The following is a 20078-nucleotide window of genomic DNA, read 5'->3' on the forward strand; positions in this document are numbered from 1 at the left end:
TCGTGCTTTGGAGTTTCAGGTTGGGGATCAGGTTCTCCTCAAAGTGGCTCATATGAAGGGTGTAATACGCTTTGGGAAGAAAGGGAAGTTGGCTCCGCAATTTGTCGGTCCATTTATGATTACGGATTGAGTTGGAGCTGTCGTTTATCGGTTGGCACTTTCGGATAATTTGGATCACGTACACAACGTGTTTCATGTTTCCATGTTGCGAAAATTTCTGCGAGATGAGGATCGGTATTAGCATATTGATGTTGGGGAGATCGAGTTGCAGCCAGATGTAACTTATTTGGAGCCATCATGCAGTATTGTCGGCCATAGCGATCAAATTCTTCGTAATAAGGTTATTCCTTTGGTACGTGTTCAGTGGTGTAATAACCCGAATTTTTTGGATAAATTTTTTTCCGTTGTCTTTTCCCTTCTGAGTTTGGTTTCTTGTCGATTAGTGTCATCTCGAGTGCTCTGGAGTGATTTCTGAGACTCTTTTCTGTGGATTGACAACTTCCTTTGAGGACCGAATCAGTTCCGCACTTTTCATTTTTTGACACTATTCACTTTTTGTCTTTTCCCTATTTTGTCTTTTTCCCCATTTCGTCTTTTCCTCGTTTGTCACTCTGTTTGCGTAACCACACTTCTTGTGTTCGAAGTTGGTCTCTGACTTCGCGTATCTTCATTCTCAATGATTTCTATGAGATACGTATCTTTACTTTCGTAAGAAAGTACTCTGGTTGCTCCCGGTGTCCATAAGGGCATAAATGCAAAGTTCTTTTGAAACTTTTTCTTTTCTTGGGGTGTTTTTCATAAATATTTTATTTCAGGGGTATCTAAGAAAATATCTTTTGGAAGATATTTTCATTCTGGGGCAATTTCGTAGTTTTCACTTTTTGGAGGGGTCATTGTGCAATTAATGAAAGTTATTGTTCAATGCCTTGTTTTAAGCCTGGATCCTCGTACGGGATTCATTTTCACATTTTGTCGAGTCATGGACTCTTAGAATTTCCTCCTGGACAATGTTTTCCAGTTTCAGGGTTTCTGGCCCCAATTTGCGCCAAACTTGTTTTGGGCATAACTCTCTGCTCGGGACTCAGTTTTTGATGCCATTTCTTCCATTGTTCATATTATCTTATTTTGAATCTTTTTTGTTCACAGAGTTTTTCCATTTGAGCGCGTCTGCATGAATTCCACTTTTCCAGACCCGGCGAGGCCCGTTCGGGGCACTTTTTGAGTTTTTCTATAAATAGGAAGTCTTAGAAAGAAAAATCAGATTTTTCTCTCTCTCTCCTCTCTCATGGCCAGTCCAAGCTCCATCCATGGCTGCCATATTCTCTCTCCTCTTTTGGACTTCTTCCCTTCATTAAAAAGTGGTGATGCCTTTGTGCTTATTGTTCTCCTCGGCGAGGCCTTCGATTCCAACCGATTGAATCCCGTTTTGGCCATTTCTTTAGTTTCAGTTTGAAGTCAAGTTGTGTTTTTGATGGGGCTTCATTGGGATTCATGTTCGTGGTGTTGTCCCTGTGACGGCCCAAGGTTTTTCAAACAGGTGCGTCAGTGATGAACCGAAAGATGACTCGATAACGGATCCGAATTGCGGAAGCAAAAGATGAAATGACATCCCTAGGGACACAACATGTTTCTAGGACACCAAAGAGACCCTTAATGAGATCATGGAACCCAAAGAAAACAAATGCGGAAATAAGATCTCAAAAATGGACAAAAGGAACCCAAGGGTAAAATGGTCATTTCCATCCTAAAAGTGAGTACTACCAAGCACACCGTTGGAAAGACAATGAAAAATAAATGAATTTAGACTCAAGAATCACTTGATTCGGAGTCCGGACGGCAAAGATATCAAGTCTTGAAGTCGAAGGAAGAAAAGCCCTATCCCAGTTCGAGCCAAAAACTGACACCCCTCCACTAAAACTGGAATAACTTAAGCTATCAAATGAATATGAAACTCTAATTGGTACAATTGGAAAGCTTATTTCGATGTGGTCAATTTAGACTCAAGAACGGACTAATTTGGAGTTAAAACGAGGAAGATATGACAATTTGAAGTTGGAGGTGCAGTGCTAAACCAAGACACAAAAACACTCTGTGAACAGTACTTTGAGCGCTCGAACTTAGGACTTTGAGCACTCGAACAGTACCTACCCGAGGCCAAAACTTTCTGCTCAAACTTCGAGCGCTCGAACTCCCATTTAGAGCGCTCGAACTCCTGTAGCTGCACCTAAAATGCAACCTTGAAATGCCATTTTGAGGACTTTCTAGGACCTTTTTGGAAAAAAGTTGTGAAGTAACCCCTCTTAAAATCATGTTTTCTGGTCAACCATGTCAAGACCAACATTTTTTTTTTAAGTGAAATACCAAAAATGCCCTTGAGGTCTCATTTAGCAAAAATATGTAAATGAATGCTACTCTAAGTGTTCATTTCTTCAAGAATGGTGTTGTGTGCCAAAGTGAACATGCACACATATGTAAAATGAGTAAATACATATGTTCCAATAGCTCATGATCATATAACATGTCTTATACAAAATACAACCTTTCAAGCCTCGAATTCTCCTCATTTCATAAGACAACTATGGGATTAAACTAGCATACATGTGATATAAATGTACATGGCACTTGGCCTCATGTTATGCTTACAAAATAGACATCTTCAAGTGTTCTTAGATATACATTACACATCAAGGAAGCCATCTTAGCTTCTACAATACCATACATCCATGGTATACAAAAATAACATCCAAAAGGGAAGGCATGCTAAACAAGTGCATGTCAAGATACAAAAATGCTTCAAATAACTCAAAATCTTCTAAGGATGATGAGCATCCAAGAACATGGTCTCTTTTCCTGAAAAATAACCCAAACCACTAGGGTGAGTAATCCAGTTACTCGTAGGAGAAGCATATGCGTATACCCTAAAGTTTCAATATCATTGCAAGATTAATATAGACGGATACAAGGGAGCATTCCACTTAACCTCTATGTTTAAGGTGTTCTAAGGGATCATCTTAAGCTAACTTAAATGTTTATTAGCAACACAATATCAAAATGGATGTACTTAGAAACATCAAACCGCATATAACAAAATTTACAAGTTACAAATAGCATTGATTGTCAACTTGGAAATGAATGCGAAATAAAAAAAAAAGTAGAATCCTTGGACACCTAAGCTCGGAATTCTGCCGAGACCTCAACGGTTATTCCGGGCATTAACCCGAAGAGAAGACCACCCTAAGTGCGAATTATCTCGATTGGGGAGAACTAATACCTCCCGCACTAGAGCCAAACTCTAGCCATGTTACTAGTAACCATGTCCCAAGAGAATCCAAAGTATATATCAAGTTCAAAACTTATATATAGATAACAAGGCATATAAACCACCTTCCACGCACAAGTACTTTGAAACCATACAAACCATATCTTAGGGTTCCAAGTCTAGAATGACATGATAGATGACAAGTTCTTAACATGATATTATGCGCAAAACAATATCATTAACTTATCAATTTAAGCATGCCTCAACAATAAGCCATATATACTAAATGTTTGTATTTTAGCAAATAGCTTCTAAAACAACCATGATTATCAATAGTAATACACTAGAATGTAGGATTTCCATCACAATAGCATAGTAATTCAAATCATTAAGAATTTTATACAACTTCAACAATCCTACTCAAGATATATACACAACATACATGCTTGATCAATGAAATCCTAAGTCAATCATAAGGATTTCCTATAGTATGCAATACTACAATTCTAAAAGCATGTATACAATATATATTAAACCCCAAAGGATTTCAAAACACTTAGAAAATAAACATACTACCACCCCTACCTCAATAGAGAATTGTATCTCTATAATCCAAGCAACCAAGCACTAAATAGAAAACAAGTTTAGGGTTAATGAAGAGGAGAATGAGAGGAAACTTTTACTAGTTAAGGTTCTTAGTCTAAGATGAATGGAAGGGCACCAAAATTGAAGAAGAAAGTTATTAACCATGCTTTTCTCCAATGGTGGCTAGGTTAGAACTTTGAAGAACTAAGGAAAATGAAGATGATAAGTGAAAAATGGTGAGTGGAAGGGCTAGACATCCTCCACTCACTATGTGCTCTTACACTACCTCTCACACGCACACAATGCAAGACTAGATCATGGCCTTATACTTGTCACTAATCCAATGCCTCTTCCAAGACTTAATCCTAAGCTTACACTTGTCAACAATCCAATGGTTACATGTGCACCAATCTAAGGCCAACACATGGATGAATCTCCACCCACCAAATGTCAAAAGATCATGGTGCCAAGTCTCTTCACCTAAATGCCAACAAATGGCTCCATGAGAGTGTGACACCTGTCACACTTTCTAAAAATTGCAAAATGGTCCTTTTTCAAAATATCTTCTAAAATAAATTGCAAAAAGGTCCCTCAAATGAAAAATAATAATTTTGCATAATTACACTAAAATCCCAAAAGTTATGTATAATTACAATAAAGGAAGCATTCGTGCCCTTTATGAAAAATTAAAGCAACTAGCATGCTTTTCAACAAAAGTGAAAATACCGATGTCATGAAAATCAAGTATCATGAATGCATGCAAAACTGGAATCAAATCCGAACACCCAAAGTGAGGTTAAGCGAGGAAAAACGATAAATGAGTAAAGGACGAAATAAGAAAAAAAAAAAAACTGGAAAATGAAAATCACTGAAAATGGAAAAGGAGGAAAAAGACCGGGTCATTACAACCTACCCTCCTTAAATGGATTTCGTCCTCGAAATCGAGTCGTACCTGAAAGAGAGAACAAATAGGGATACCGAGAGCGAACCTCCTGCTTGAGCTCCCTGGTAGCCTCCTCAACACCATGATGTCTCCACAAAACTTTAACCAATGGAATGGTCTTGGTCCTCAAAACCTGCTCCCGTGAATCAAGAATCTGGACTGGACCCTCCTCGTAGGTCACATCCTCATCAACAACAACATCAGTCCACCGTAAAACAGGCGATGGATCCGGCTCATACTTCTTCAACATAGATACATGAAAGACGTCGTGAACTCTATCCAGGTCTGGCGGTAATGCCAAACAATAAGCAACTTCACTGACGTGCTCCAAAATCTGAAATGGCCCAATGAACCTAGGAGACAACTTGTCTGTCTGTTTAAATCTCAGAAGTCCCTTCCATGGAGAAATCTTGAGAAAGACATGGTCTCCTACCTCAAAAGACAAGGATCTCCTCCTCTTATCAGCATAACTCTTCTGTCAGCTCTGAGCTGTAGCCAACCGTTGACGAATCAACTTGATCTTCTCTGTAGTCTCAATGATAATGTCGGGACCCAAGGCGACTGTATCACCTACCTCGGTCCAACAAACTGGAGATCTACAAAGTCTGCCATACAACGCCTCAAAAAGGTGCCATGCTAATACTGGTCTAGTAACTGTTGTTGTAGGCAAACTTAACCAACGGTAAGTAGTCTTCCCAACTACCCCCAAAATCCAAAATGCAAGCCCATAGCATATCCTCTAATATCTGAATGGTACCCTTTGACTGACCATCAGTCTAAGGATGGAATGCCGTGCTAAAGTGAAGCCCTGTGTCAAGAGCCTCTTGAAAACTCTGCCAAAAGTGAGACGTGAACCTAGGATCCCTATCCGAAACAATGGATACTGGAACCCCGTGAAGCCTGACAATCTGCCCCACATACAGTCCACTAAGTCTCTCTACATCGTCCATCACTGCCATAGGCAGAAAGTGAGCCGTCTTAGTCAATCTATCAACAATGACCCAAACGACATCATTCCCTGCCTTGGATCTCGGAAGTCCCGTCACGAAATCCATAGTGATGTGCTCCCACTTCCACTCTGCCACTGGTAGTGGTTGCAACAAACCTGCCGGTCTCTGATGCTCTGCCTTCACTTGCTGACAAGTAAGGCATTTAGCCACGAACTGAGAAACGTCCCGTTTCATACCCTTCCACCAAAACTGTCTCCGCAAATTGTGATACATCTTCGTACCACCTGGATGAATTGCGAGTCGAGAATGGTGAAAATCCCGAAGAACATCATCACGACAAGAGAAAGGGACAAACATCCTCCCCCTGTACCTGAGACCACTGTCTGAATGCAAGGTCCAACCCTCTACATTCCCGCCGCCTGAAATCTGATCGTAGATGGACTTCATCTCCCCATCCTCCTAATGTGCCTCAATAACTCTGCCAACAAGAGCCGGTTGAGCCACAAAGCTAAATAAAATAGCCGGTGAAACATCCTCATACAACTACAAACCAACATCTACAAGCTCTTCTAGCATCTTCCATCTGTGAATGGAAATGCTAGCTACAGTACCTCGTGACTTCCTACTCAATGCATCAGCCACCACATTGGCTTTCCCTGGATGATATTGCAACAAAAAATAATAGTCCTCCATGAACTCAACCCATCTGCGCTGTCTGAAATTCAAATCCTTCTGAGAGAAGAGATATTTGAGACTCTTGTGATCTAAGAAAACTTCGAACTTCTCCCCATACAAATAGTGTCTCCACCCCTTAAGGGCAAAGATAACTGTTGCCAACTCCAAATCATGTGTCGGATAGTTCAACTCGTGAGTCTTCAACTGTCGAGACCCATAAGCTACCACCCGTTCAGTCTGCATTAGAACACAACCCAAACCTTCCCGTGAAGCATCACAATAGATTGCATAACCCAAACCATGTTCAGGTATGATCAAAACTGGAGCTGATGTCAACCTGACCTTTAACTCCTGAAAAGCAAAATCACAAGCCTCATTCCATATGAACTTGACTCCCTTGTGAGTAAGTCGAGTCATTGGTGCCGCTAGACGAGAGAAATCCTGAACAAATCTCCTGTAATAGCCGGCTAGGCCAAGAAAGCTCCGAATCTCAAACACTATTTTCGGCTGCTCCCAATCCATTACAGACTCAATCTTTGACGGATCCACAGCAACACCGCCCCCTGACACGACGTGTCCAAGGAACTTCACCTCCGGTACCCAAAATTCGCATTTCTTGAACTTGGCATACAATTGGTTATCCCTAAGGATCTGCAAAACTGCTCTCAAGTGATACTCATGCTCTTCCCTTGAAGCTGAGTACACGAGAATGTCAGCAACGAACACCACCATAAACTTATCAAGATAGTCACTGAATACACGGTTCATCAAGTCCATGAAAGCTGCTGGAGCATTGGTCAAACCAAATGGCATCACCAGAAACTCATAATGGCCATACCGTGTACGAAAAGCAGTCTTGGATATATCCTCATCCTTAACCCATAACTGATAGTAGCCCGACCTCAAATCAATCTTTGAAAAGCATGTCGCTCCCTTCAACTGATCAAACAAGTCATCGATCCTAGGCAAAGGATACCTGTTCTTGATCGTAGCTTGATTCAACTTGCGATAATCAATGCAAAGTCTCAAAGACCCATCCTTCTTCTTCGCAAAAAGAACCGGTGCTCCCCATGGTGAAGCACTAGGACAAATAAAGCCCTTAGCTTTCAAATCATCCAACTGACCCTTCAACTCATCAGGCTCTGCCGGTGCCATACGGTACGGTGCCATAGAGATGGGTGCCGTGCCGGGAATGACATTAATGGCAAAAACCACTTCCCTTAAAGGAGGTAACTCTGTCAGTTCCTCTGGAAAGACATCAACAAACTCCTCAACAACTGCCAGAAGAACACGGCCTAAACTACTATCCTCGTCAACTAGCAAACTAGCTAAGTAGGATCTGTGGTGACTCTAGTCACCAATGCTGAAAACCATTGCCGGGTGGGAATTGCTCCGATCTCCCACAAAATGGAAACAATCTCCCTTGGGAGTGTAAATAGACACCCTCCCGCGGAAGCAATCAATTGTAGCCCGGAAGAATGACAACCAATCCATCCCAAGAATGACGTCAAAACCCGTCATGTTAAGAACAACAAAATTGAACTCTAAAGTCCGTCCAGCTATCTCAATAGCACAACCTCGATAAACACGATCCAAAGACACTAGACCCCCTACTGGTGTGTCAACACAGAGAAAACTATCCCAAAGTGTGACCTCCAGACCCAATGAATGTGCGAATGATGCAGAAATGAAAGAATGTGATGCACCCGTATCAACAAGAACTCGTGCCCAAGAACTAAAAACTGGAAAGATACCTCGAAGTGAAGAGGTGCCTGCGGAAGCATCCGTCTGTGGAAGAGCGTAGACTCGTCCCTGAGTCCCTGAGCCCTGTTGTGAATTGCCCTGATAGCCTGACTGATGTGTAGAAGCAGTAGATGTAGAACCTCTGGCTGGATAAGTGCCAGCTGACGCCACTGCCAGTGGTGCCTGAGGAACTTTGAAACCAGACTGAACCACTGCAGACTGTGCCGGTACCGTTTGTGAATCTGTGCCACCACGTGACTTATTCAAGAACTTTGGACAATCCTTCCTGAGATGACCTGGCCGCTTGCAATAGAAGCAAGGTCCCTGCCCTATCTTTGTAGAAACTGAAGTCTGACTGGCCTGTGCCCGAAGCTGTGGGCAACGAGGCTTGATATGCCCCGACTGCTGACAATGGTAACAAACCACTCCTTGGGTTGATCCCGAAGATACAGGAACTATGGGTGCAGAACGATTCTGCTGTGATGCCCCCTGTGAGTGAGTACTGTTCCCCGCCTTAGCCTTCTTCCATTGACTCCCGGAAGATGATGGATTATCTCCACGAGGCTGCTTGCGTGAGCTCCTGATCCATAACTGATCCCGTTCCTCTGCTTCAGCTAACATAGCCCTCTAAACCACCTCCCTGTAGGTCCTCAAATCATGAATGGAGACCCGTGGCCTGATGTCAAGATGTAGCCCATCTTGAAACTTCATTGCCCTGGCCTCGTCTGTTGCTACCATATCCTCGGCATAACGAGAGAGAGAAGTAAATTGTGTCTTATACTCAATGACACTCATAGTGCCCTGATAAAGACTTATGAACTGTGTCCTCATCTCCCGCCTCATAGCCCTAGGAAAGAAGCACTCAAAGAACAAACCCCTGAACTCATTCTAAGTCATTAACTCAACATTGTGGACATTGGTCATAGACCTCCACCAGATATCTGCATCTTCCCATGAATAAAGAAGCAGTCAAAGAAATCCTCAACTTGTCTGTGGGTACTGCCATACTGTCTAACTTGGGAACCATAAGGTCCAACCAAGCTTCTCAGACCAACGGATCTGAACTTCCTGCAAATGGATCAATTTTGACCCTCTGAAGTTGCATAAAGTACCCTAGCGCCTTATTGACAATCGGTGCCGGTGCCGGTGCTGGAATCTGTATCCCTGCCACCTGTCTGAGTATCATCTCCTGTAGGGATTCAGCAATTCCCTGAGTGATACCCTGAGCTACTCGCTCCTCGTAAGTCTGTGCCTGCGGCGGATCAGCATCCGTGCCACGAACTGGAATCGTGGGCCTCCCCGGACCCCTCGTGAACTCTGTGTCAGCCACCTGCTCCTCAATGCCCTGACGTAAAGACTCTCCACGCGTGACAACCATGATTCTAAATGTGTAAAAGAAAGGAAGCCAACAATAACACAAGTCATTATGACTAAATGCAACTAATACTATGAATGCAATGAAGCAAGAAGCAAGACTAGGTTTACAACATACTGTCATACTAAAGCAATTTACAAAAGCTTCTTAAATAGTTAAGCACTTAAATAGATAAGCATACATGTCAAACAAAGGCACTCTTAACCACTTAGGCATATAAGCATAAAGACATGTCATACTACTAAGCATGTTATCACGAAACATCTAAACATGTTATAAAGTCAAAACATGTTATCAAAAGCATGTGAATGCATCAAAGTACATCAACAAAAGCATGATATGCACCCAAAACCTGTCATCCTAAGGTGTTCAAACCTAGGAGCTCTGATACCACTTGTGACGGCCCAAGGTTTTTGAACCCGGTGCGTTAGTGATGAACTGAAAGATGACACGATAACGGATCCGAATTGCGGACGCAAAAGATAAAATGACATCCCTAGGGACACAACATGTTTCTAGGACACCAAAGTGACCCTTAATGAGATCATGGAACCCAAAGAAAACAAATGTGGAAACAAGATCTCAAAAATGGACAAAAGGAACCCAAGGGTAAAATGGTCATTTCCATCCTAAAAGTGAGTACTACCAAGCACACCGTTGGAAATAAAATGAAAAATAAATGAATTTAGACTCAAGAATCACTTGATTCGGAGTCCGGACGGCAAAGATATCAAGTCTTGAAGTCGAAGGAAGAAAAGCCCTATCCCAGTTCGAGCCAAAACTGACACCCCTCCACTAAAACTGGAATAACTTAAGCTACCAAATGAATCTGAAACTCTAATTGGTACCATTGGAAAGCTTATTTCGATGTGGTCAATTTAGACTCAAGAACGGACCAATTTGGAGTTAAAACAAGGAATATATGACAATTTGAAGTTGGAGGTGCAGTGCTGAACCAAGACACAAAAACACTCTATGAACAGTACTTCGAGCGCTTGAACTTAGGACTTTGAGCACTCGAACCGTACCTGCCCGAGGCCAAAACTTTCTGCCCAAAACTTCGAGCGCTCGAACTCCCATTTGGAGCGCTCGAACTCCTGTAGCTGCACCTAAAATTCAACCTTGAAATGCCATTTTGAGGACTTTCTAGGACCTTTTTGGAAAAAAGTTGTGAAGTAACCCCCCTTAAAATCATGTTTTCTGGTCAACCATGTCAAGACCAAAATTTGTTTTTCAAGTGAAATACCAAAAATGCCCTTGAGGTCTCATTTAGCAAAAATATGTAAATGAATGCTACTCTAAGTGTTCATTTCTTCAAGAATGGTGTTGTGTGCCAAAGTGAACATGCACACATATGTAAAATGAGTAAATACACATGTTCCAATAGCTCATGATCATATAACATGTCATATACAAAATACAACCTTTCAAGCCTCGAATTCTCCTCATTTCATAAGACAACTATGGGATTAAACTAGCATACATGTGATATAAATGTACATGGCACTTGGCCTCATGTTATGCTTACAAAATAGACATCTTCAAGTGTTCTTAGATATACATTACACATCAAGGAAGCCATCTTAGCTTCTACAATACCATACATCCAAATAACTCAAAATCTTCTAAGGATGATGAGCATCCAAGAACATGGTCTCTTTTCCTGAAAAATAACCCAAACCACTAGGGTGAGTAATCCAGTTACTCGTAGGAGAAGCATATGCGTTGTAATACCCCGTATTTTATTAAAGAGTTTAGTTTATTTGAATTAATTAATGTGTAGATTTCTTTACCATTCTTATATTGAGTTCATTCAATGGTGCATGTATTATTATTAATAATTTTATTTGTTGATTATGTTTAATTAAGCATTATTAGTTAATTAAAGTATTATATTTGTGTTATAAAGTATTATGATGATATAATGTATTCTTATGTAATAATAAAAATAATAATTATAATAGGTTAATAATTATAATAATATAATAATAATAATAATTATAATAGTTTATTAATAATAATAATAATAATAATAATAATAATATTTATAATAATAGTAATAGTATTAAATCACAAGTCATGATGAAATTAGAGATTAGGATAGGATTTCATTAATGTTTATGGGTAAGACTTGAAGCCATATGGTTGGGAATGTGGTTAGTTAAATGCAAAATTAGATATTTGTAATATTTATATTATATAAATTGTATATAAATTAGCTAGCCTACCTTAGAAGGAATGGAAGGGAGTTAGAAAAAGTTATATTTTTTTGTGAGCCATTGTAAAAGTGTGGAAAGGAAGAGAGAGAAAGAAAGGAGCTTGGACCGGTGTAGGAGAAATTTACTCGACTACGCGCAACCGGCGGATTTATTTAAAATCCAAAAAGGCAAGTTATTATCTACTTTTCCCCTTTGAATTAATAAATTAATTGCTTAGTTTATTTTTATGCATAGAGACCATGTTAAGAGGTTAATAAATTATTAATTTTAGTTTATTAAATTAATGAAATTTTAATTATATAGGATGGTATATATTTATTTAATATCCTATGAAATTAATAATGGCTGAAAATAATTAAATAAGGCTTTAGGGATTTTTCTAGAATTTTCTAGATTTTTCCAGGGCTTTTCTGCAATTTTCGGCGACCTTCCGGCGAGTTTTCCGGTCGCCAGCAATGGGGGAGATGACAGGAGTGATCCGGTGTGATGCAGCGCACCATAGGAGGGTATGCGCGCGCATCTGGGCCATTAACAGGAGCGATTGATCCGGTGCACCGCGGTCCATGTTACCGCGGTACACCCGGATCTGTGAGCGTTGGATAGAGGGAAGATAGGGTGAGATAATCCAGTGTGACGCGCCTATAGGAAGCAGATGCAGGAGCGAACCAGGAGTCGCCGCGTCAGCAAGTGACTATTACGCGCGCGTGGATGATGCCACACGCACGTGGAGGCGCGTGTGAGTGTGGAAAACATAGGGCTGCGCGTGAGGAAGCTTAGGGCGGCGCGTGGGGGCGCGTGAAGGGCCCTGTCAGCTGCTGGAAATTACCAGAATACCCCTAGGGCCTGTTTTGTAAATTCTAGAACCTTAAACTTGAATTTTTAGGTACTGTGTTGGTATTTATGGGTTTAACGGGCCACGAAATTATTATTTTAATTCCCGTTAATTATTCTTATGGCCGATTAATCTTTTCGAAGCATTTATTGGCTCGTTTACAGTACGGATATTAATGTGATTTATTTAACGACATTGTTAAATATAGATGGTGTTATTATTTTATTAAATGGTATTAATCATTGCTTTGAAATTAAATAATGCCATGGTTTTAGTCATATAAATTATCCATTTTATATTATGGGATGTTTATACTGTTAATCATATATAAACCATGATTATTATGCTGTGTGCATTTCAGAGAATAAATGGACTGTTTTAATTATGTCGCATTTATATTATATGGATGTGTTGCCCTATAGAACCATGTGAGCCAACTAATAAGTTGAGACTCATTTATACCTTATGCATTCGTTGCCATAGACAGATGTGTGGCTGTCGGGGTATGTGGTTTACTATTATTGGCATGTGTTGCCTAAGTGATATGCTCAGCATATTCATTAATACCTTGAGATGTGTTACCACTGTGTAGGACTTATAGTCTGTGTTGTCAGTACCGTGCACCATGTAGGAGACACTTAACCACCTCGTGTGAGTCTAAGTGATCACCGTCTATTCTGGTTGAGGTCTTGTTATACATTGGATAGTTCCCTTAGGATATATACAGATATAGTACTCATCCGATTCATAATGATTAATTTATTTGATTCTCTGATTTGGGTCATAGTAGAGAGGACTTGCTCGTGGGGTTGACCCACCATTGTTGCTATTTCAGGATACGGTCAGTACCCGTTCCAAGGTTGAGGTTAGCAGTGAGGGACCACCATCCGAACTCATCTACTCTTACGATCCAGTTCAGGGTAGAAGTTTTATGTATTACTTCAGTTTCAGTTTTTATTTACTTTTGACGTTGAACTCTCAGGGTTATTTAGGGATCCTTGACATAAGATTTCCAAGTTGTAATGGAGTACTGTATTAAATAAAGGATGGATGGATGTTGTATTATTTAGTGTTCCTTTCCTGTCTAAATTCTTTTATTATCATCATTTTGTATTCCATGCTTGTATATTGCCAATTGTTTTTGATATCCCTCGTTTTTCGTGTATAAGCCTGATCAACTTATGCGTGGAAAATGAGGGGGTGTTACATGCGTATACCCTAAAGTTTCAATATCATTGCAAGATTAATATAGACGGATACAAGGGAGCATTCCACTTAACGTCTATGTTCAAGGTGTTCTAAGGGATCATCTTAGCATTGATTGTCAACTTGGAAATGAATGCGAAATCAAAAAAAAAGTAGAATCCTTGGACACCTAAGCTCGGAATTCTGCCGAGACCTCAATGGTTATTCCGGGCATTAACCCGAAGAAAAGACCACCCTAAGTGCGAATTATCTCGATTAGGGAGAACTCATACCTCCCGCACTAGAGCCAAACTCTAGCCATGTTACTAATAACCATGTCCCAAGAGAATCCAAAGTATATATCAAGTTCAAAACTTATATATAAATAACAAGGCAAATAAACCACCTTCCACGCACAAGTACTTTGAAACCATACAAACTATGTCTTAGGGTTCCAAGTCTAGAATGACATGATAGATGACAAGTTCTTAACATGATATTATGCACAAAACAATATCATTAACTTATCAATTTAAGCATGCCTCAACAATATGCCATATATACTAAATGTTTGCATTTTAGCAAATAGATTCTAAAACAACCATGATTATCAATAGTAATACACTAGAATGTAGGATTTCCATCACAATAGCATAGTAATTCAAATCATTAAGAATTCTATACAACTTCAACAATCCTACTCAAGATATATACACAACATACATGCTTGATCAATGAAATCCTAAGTCAATCATAAGGATTTCCTATAGTATGCAATACTACAATTCTAAAAGCATGTATACAATATATATTAAACCCCAAAGGATTTCAAAACACTTAGAAAATAAACATACTACCACCCCTACCTCAATAGAGAATTGTATCTCTATAATCCAAGCAACCAAGCACTAAATGGAAAACAAGCTTAGGGTTAATGAAGAGGAGAATGAGAGGAAACTTTTACTAGTTAAGGTTCTTAGTCTAAGATGAATGGAAGGGCACCAAAATTGAAGAAGAAAGTTATTAACCAAGCTTTTCTCCAATGGTGGCTAGGTTAGAACTTTGAAGAACTAAGGAAAATGAAGAGGATAAGTGAAAAATGGTGAGTGGAAGGGCTAGAGATCCTCCACTCACTATGTGCTCTTACACTACCTCTCACACGCACACAATGCAAGACTAGATCATGGCCTTACACTTGTCACTAATCCAATGCCTCTTCCAAGACTTAATCCTAAGCTTACACTTGTCAACAATCCAATGGTTACATGTGCACCAATCTAAGGCCAACACATGGATGAATCTCCACCCACCAAATGTCAAAAGATCATGGTGCCAAGTCTCTTCACCTAAATGCCAACAAATGGCTCCATGAGAGTGTGACACTTGTCACACTTTCTAAAAATTGCAAAATGGTCCTTTTTCAAAATATCTTCTAAAATAAATTGCAAAAAGGTCCCTCAAACGAAAAATAATAATTTTGCATAATTACACTAAAATTCCAAAAGTTATGTATAATTACAGTAAAGGAAGCATTCATGCCCTTTATGAAAAATGAAAGCAACTAGCATGCTTTTCAACAAAAGTGAAAATACCGATGTCATGAAAATCAAGTATCATGAATGCATGCAAAACCGGAATCAAATCCGAACACCCGAAGTGAGGTTAAGCAGGGAAAAATGATAAACGAGTAAAGGACGAAATAAGAAAAAAAAAAAAACTGGAAAAAGAAAATCACTGAAAATGGAAAAGGAGGAAAAAGACAGGGTCATTACAGTCCCCGACAAAACCTATGAGTTTCTTCGGATTCGTAGCCGATTTATTTTGGTGGGGATTTGAGATTTCATCTCAAATGGAGGTAGGGAATGGTTTAGGCTTTTGTGTGTGTTGTATTTAGTGTTTAGCATGATTATACAACTTATATATGTGCCTTGTATCAAATCTAGAAAGTTGATAATTTTTAATTCTTTGTATAAGATTTTAAATTCATGATGACATATGACTTTGATTTGAATTGTGGCATGGTAGAAAATCTTGTTTTAACATGTTGGTTAACGTATATTAAATTTGGATTAATTAAATAAGAATTACTCTTTTTAATTAAAATTTATCTTTTGTGAAATATTTAAGTTTATGGCCATACCTTGCATGGAATTGAGTTGTATTATGCTTCTAAATTAAGTTTTGGCATGTTTGTTAACATACTTTAATTTGAGAGCATTTGGTTGAGTTTGGAAATCTAGAGACTTTAATTAAGGAAATTAATTAAAATCTATTTTGGTGATTTCATGGGCCTAATTAAGCTTGTGTGTGAATATATGTAATGACCTTGAGATGTCTACTAACATATATTAAATTGGGGCCAATTGGAAATGATTTGAAATCTAGAGAGTTTATTTATTTTGATGTAATTAAATTCTATCTTGTGTTTCCATGGATCTAATCATGTTTTAGAAGTTGTTTCTATTTTAAGAGCATGGATTTAGACTTGTGATGTATTCACTAGATTGTGTTATATGCATTGAAGAGCATTGTTGTTAAGTTTATATTCATGAGAGTATGTTTCTAATATGAATATATTATTGGCTTGTGATTTCGTAGCATTATGGATATGAAATGCTTATTATGCACAATTGAGAGTTATATTGCTAACTTGTTACTATGTAATAGTAATATGTATAAGTTATGAACTTATTTGGCTTATTTTGGAATCTTGGAACATTATTGAGTTAAGATGGCTAGGGTTTGGCTCTAGTACGGGGATGTGAGTCCTCTAAGTCATTGAGATAGTGCGCACTTAGGGTGGTCTTCCCTGCGGGTTAGTGCCCGAAATAACCATTGAGGTCTCGGCCGAATTCCGAGCGTGATGTCCAAGTATTCCACTGTTTATTTTCGCATTCAATTCCAAGTTGACAATCATGTTTACCTTGTTAACTTGTGGTTTTGGCTATTGGCGATTTTGATGTTGTTAAGTACATCCATACTAAATTGATATATTTAGTTGATTTCACACTTTTAGATTTCTAGTTGATAACCTAGAGAATCTATGTCTTGATGTGTGGTATTAGATATTCTAATTATGCTAAATTGTTATATTTAGTTGATGTTGGATTTTAGACTTCAAGTTGATAACCTTGAGAATCTATATGTTGTTGCTTTGTGTAAGCATGCTCCTATGTTGTTGCTTTGTGTAAGCATGAACCTATGTTGCTAAAATTGCATGAATGAGGTGATTGATGCTATAAATGATCTTAGGTAGCTAGGATGCTCCTTGAGTCTCACCTTTGACATAGACGTTAGGTGGAATGAACCACAATGATTAAATCATACAACTTGTAAAACATAGGTCGATGCATGCTTATTTCCTAGGAGTAGCTTTATGTTACTCACCCCTACGATACTGGGGTATATTTCAGGTACGAGAATCAAAGTTGAGGTCTTCATTATGCTTGGATGGTTTGTGGACTTGGAGACTTCCACTTTTGTGAAGGTTGGCTTGGAATGCCAATTGTAGTCTTATATGTCAACATGTGTACATTTGATTCCTTATATATAATGTGTACATGAGTACACTCTTTATGATGTATTTGATATGTATGAGATGAGGCCGGAGGCCAATGACATGCAAATTGTATCCTATGTAAATTTTGATTTCATGGAATATTATGAAAGTATTGTAAAATATTGATTTTTTGATTCACCATGTTTGCATTGGGTGTGGGAATTCCATTTTGATTCTTCCATTAGCATTCATTTACCATGTATGAAGTGTGGCCAAGGGCCAAGCGGCATTTTGAAACCATTTCATAGTTTTGAATTCCAAGTTTTCGTTCCAAACTTCATTTTTGGCATTTTGGCCGTTAGGGGTGGGGGGGGGGGGGTCATATTTTGCATTGGCCATATTTTTGGGCCATGGACCATTGTAGCACATCTTACTAGGTAAGTTACGTTTGCGTGCATGGTCGTTTCCGGGCAAAGCTTCTTCTTTGGTGAAATGAGCCTCATTCGGACTCATTTTATACTTTTATTGCATTTTCTGACCTAAGAGTATTTTGGGAATTTACTTTGGGAAATAAATTCCGTTCTTCACATGGTTGAATAGAAAATGTGAAAACTTGATTTTGAGAGGGGTTTCTTCTTTGAGTTTTTCCCGAAAATGTCATCTTGGCCCTCAAATTTCTATTTTTCCTGGAAAAACCCCTGCTGCTAGGTGTTTTGGGCTGCCCATTCTGCCTCCTTCACATGTAAACGGTTACGAGGGGTTTCGTAACCGGTTACATGTGCATAGGCAGTGTGTTTCTCGTGATTTTTGGCTTCTTAACCGGTTAGGAAGGTCTCCTAACCGGTTAGATGTTCTTGGTTGCCATCTTTTTTACCGTTTTGCCCCTTCTTCTTCCGCCATATCTTCTTCATCCGGACTCCGAATCAAGAAATTTTTGAGTCTAAGTTCATTGATTTTTCGTTGTCTTTCCAATGGTGTGCTCAGTGGCACCTACTTTTAGGCTGGAAATGATGATTTTGCCCCTAGGTGCATTCTTGTCCGTTTTTGAAATGTTGTTTCTGTATTTGATTCCTTTGGGTCCCGTGACCTCGTTGAGGGTCACAATGGTGTCTTAGAGTCATGTTGTATCTCTAAAGACCGTTGTTTGTCTTTTGCTTCCGCATTTCGGATCCGTTATCGGATCATCTTTCGGTTCATCACTAACGCACCGGGTTGAAAAACTTGGGCCGTCACAAGTGGTATCAGAGCTCTTAGGTTCGAAAACCTTTGGACGACGGGTTTTGGGTGCATATCATGCTTCTGTTGCCATGCTCTATCTATTTATATGCTTTATGATAACATGTTTTTGTTGATAACATGTTTATGTGTTTACGTGCTACATGTTGTATGTCGTTTGTTTAACATTGTTTTATTCTAATGTAAAGAGCATTACATGTGACGTATGCTAGATTAGAATTGTATATGCATAATTATGTTGCATACTTGGCATGACACGGGATTGGTCATTGAAGCACAAGTTGAGGTTGATGGTGATTGTAGTCATAGTCTCGTCGTGATGTAGGTTGTTGTCGACCTAGCATTGGTTTTGAGGTTGGTGGATGGTCACCTTTTGTTTGGGCTCTTGTGAGATGAGTCATTTGGTGTTACCGTAGTGGTGGATTTGTTGGTTTTGGGCCATTATGAGGTTATGGACCTCTTAGGATCCTTGGTTGATCAGGATAATTCCTCTGGGATTGCAATTTTCGTGGGCGGGTACGTTTGTGGGCGGGTGCATGGCACTTTCATGCTACCGTACTGGCTAGTTACAAGTGCAGTTTGGATGGAATCAATGTTGGTTTTGTTTTGATAGGCATTATCCTTTGATCGGTGATGATGATGGTTGTTTTGGCGATCAGTCATGGTGATTGATTTAGTTGTTATTGGTATGGCTGTAGTTACCATTTTCCTTGAGGAGTTCTTGCGGGATGACGCTTTTGGGATCAAGTCGATTGATTGATATTACGGGTAGTGAGAGCACTGCACTGTTAGTGTCACCTCTAGATTCTGAGATGGATTGTTAGAGTCTTACCGTTGTGGTAAGGGCTCACGTTTGCTTTGAGACAGGTTATTGTCGCATTGGTTTTGGAGACAGTTTATGACTAGGAATTGTCCTTTCTTTTCTTAGACACTCTAGGACACGATGTCCATAGGGTGCATTGTTGCATCATTTTGTCTTATGCAGTTTCGTTTACTACCATGTTAGTAGTATGATTTATGATGTTGTGATGCATGAGTAGGTGGAAGTGTGTCCACATTTGCCTTCTTATTGTGTGGCATTAGCATGCCTTCTTTATATGCTTAGAAATGCCATGTTGTTATTGCGCTTTAGTAACATGCTTTTGTGCTTACGTGGAGACGTGTTGCATGTACCTTTGATTTTTATCTATGTGAGTAGATTTTCTTTCTGGTAGTTGCACTCCCTGTCATATGCATGACTTCCAGGTTTGGTTTTCCCATTCGTTTCCCTCGGTCGCACGTAGTGTGTAGGCGGGTTTCTACAAGGGTTTTGTGTTGGTTCGAGTAAGGGACTTCACATGGAGTGAGTCTTTTCTCTTTATTACGTTGTGTACAGTTTTAGGGATGACTGATCCGTGAAGGTCACCATCGTTTTCTTAAGTCGTTGGTGAGGATTTATTAGATTTTGGTCGGCTTACTTCCATGTAGGGGGTGAAGTCTTTGACCTTGTTGTCTTTCGCTTCAGAGACAGAGTCGAGGTGTTGTCCTTTTTAGAACTGGTAGCTCCCTTTCTTTCGTGTCTTTCCTTGGGGAGTTTT

Source organism: Cornus florida, unplaced genomic scaffold, assembly GCF_030987335.1.
Source record: "Cornus florida cultivar Cherokee Brave unplaced genomic scaffold, ASM3098733v1 CherokeeBrave_3.0.0_Hap2_Chr01, whole genome shotgun sequence".
Taxonomy (NCBI): Eukaryota; Viridiplantae; Streptophyta; class Magnoliopsida; order Cornales; family Cornaceae; genus Cornus; species Cornus florida.